This window comes from Oryza sativa, chromosome 6 (assembly GCF_034140825.1).
Source record: "Oryza sativa Japonica Group chromosome 6, ASM3414082v1".
Taxonomy (NCBI): Eukaryota; Viridiplantae; Streptophyta; class Magnoliopsida; order Poales; family Poaceae; genus Oryza; species Oryza sativa.
In genome coordinates, this window is record NC_089040.1 from 29,883,858 (window position 1) to 29,886,020 (window position 2,163).

At 53.6% G+C, this 2,163-nt stretch overlaps 1 long non-coding RNA gene across 1 annotated transcript; it reads left to right on the forward strand.

Annotated features, from left to right (window-relative positions):
* Positions 1-910: 910 nt before the first annotated feature.
* Positions 911-2,163, forward strand: LOC136357105 (uncharacterized). Its single transcript, XR_010742181.1, has 4 exons — positions 911-1,130; positions 1,221-1,286; positions 1,377-1,508; positions 1,572-2,163. It is a non-coding gene; the product is annotated as an uncharacterized lncRNA (long non-coding RNA).

The window sequence follows — 2,163 nt, forward strand, 5'->3', positions numbered from 1 at the left end:
GGTCGCAGCGCGCAGTGGCCAGAGGACGGTCCCACGATGGGGACTTACTGGTGTCGACGTGGGGTTAGTGCAACTTCGCTGCGTTATAAGTTTATCAGTCGTCTTTTTTTTTTTCTTCACATAACATGTCTAATTCCGATCATGTTTATTGCAGCGTCGTTACGCTCACGTCCAGGTGAGACGTGGTTACCCGGACTTCGTGTTCGAGTTTGACCGTCTCCAGCCGAGCGACGTCATCTGGGAGCCGTACACAGAAGAGGCCGTCGCTGCGAGAGCACCGCTAGAACTTTCGTCCTTGTGCACACGCGACCAGGCTTACTGGCTCACCATCCTGCCGATGGTGTTCGACATTTTCGTTGAGCCTCACTGCCCGCAGCGTGTGATGAGACAGTTCGGACTTAGGCAGGTGTTTCCGGGCAACGTGCAGCCGACCGTCCTCCCTGCCGACCACTCGTGAGTTCGGATTGTTCATTTCTAAATTTTTATGATAATTACTTCATCGAGCCATATAATTTACCTCTCTTCACAGGTTGACTCGACGGGGACAGCTAGCAGGCGCACTTTGGGCTCCACGTGTACAGCAGTACGTTGACGACTGGGTGTTAGCTACAGAGGAGGTGATCAACGAGCTCTTCCCACACACGGAGGAGAACTACCGTGACTACCTTCGCTGGTACCTTCCTCGCACTCGTGCGCGTGTGACCTTCACTCCAGACGCCCCAGAGCCGCACGTTGCCGCTGTCACGGACGCGTATCCCACGCACCGTGACCGAGACTACTTCGTGGCGGTACGTCCAATTTGTATTACTTCTTACAATTATTTCATTTATCTTGCATAATATAGGACAACTACTGAATTTGTTATTTCCATCTTGCATAGGCTGATGCCGCACGGGATATTAGTGCCGATATCACCGCAGTCCAAGTGAGGTTGAACAGAGGTTTGCACTTGACTGACGTTGAGCAGAGGGTGACCTTCGACCGGATGCAGGAGAAGATGCGTGCGGTCATGCGCGTCTTCTCCTGTCGCAGCGCCGTGGACGTCGTACCTCCAGCTGGTCCGGTACAACCACGGCCTCGCGCGCCTACCGTCGGAGCAGGACCTCGACCTACGGCACCTATTTCGCACGGTACTGCTCAGCCCAGAGGTTTCTTAAGTTTTGTTTCTGTTTTTGTACGAAAACATCACCCCGTCGTAACTTGATCATCCATCCTCGCAGGACCTCGTTTGCCTTCGAGCGCCCCTAGCTTCGGATCAGTGCGACCTACAGCACCGGTTTCGCACGGTACAGTTCAGCCCAGATATTAGTTCATTTTTGTTTCAGCTTTTGCACGATTATGTCACCATGTTTTAACTGCACGTTTCCTCATCGCAGGACCTCGTCTGCCTTCGAGCGCGTTCGCAGGCACGACCGGCGCTTCCACGAGCTCCGCAGGGGCGTTCGCCACCTCTTCGGGCGCGTTCGCCAGCTCTTACTCTCACGGAGCGTCGATCCCTCGCCCACACGGTACTTTACTTTTTATTAATACTGTTAAATACCTGTACGAAACTGATGGTCCTTGTCCAGCAGGATTTGCAGCCGGGATCTTCGGTACTGGGGCCTCTTCGTCTCACGCCGGTAGGACTGGTCCTACTAGCCAGTTCTACGACGACGACTTGCACGGTGCAGACCACCACGACGTACTAGGCTCCTCTCAGCTTGGAGGAGCTCCAGAGGCGCACACTCAGGAGCAGCCAGAGGTCACACCTGTACAGGCAGGACGGGTTGGCCGTGCCATACCCCCGGACCGACTCACGTACTCCCACGGGCACATTAGGGCGCAGGGTAGGAGGGACAGGGGTAAGAGGCCTCGTCAGTAGTGTTCTACCTCTTCAGTCCTTATGTGACCGTTTCTTTTGGCTTACAAACTTGTAAAGCAGTACTACTTTTGCTATTACTACTGCAGTACTACTTGTGTTTGTCTCGTCTACATAGTTCTTTTCATTCATATGGTGCTAGAACAACTTATGCTCACGACAACACACTTTCGGCGCTGCACGGTAGTGTCAGATCCAGTAGCGCGCACAGTCCACAACAGCACACATGAAAAGCGGCAGCTCGAGTTATCACTATCAACTTTCGGCGCTGCCTGTTTACATAAAGTGAATCACGCCCACGCGTG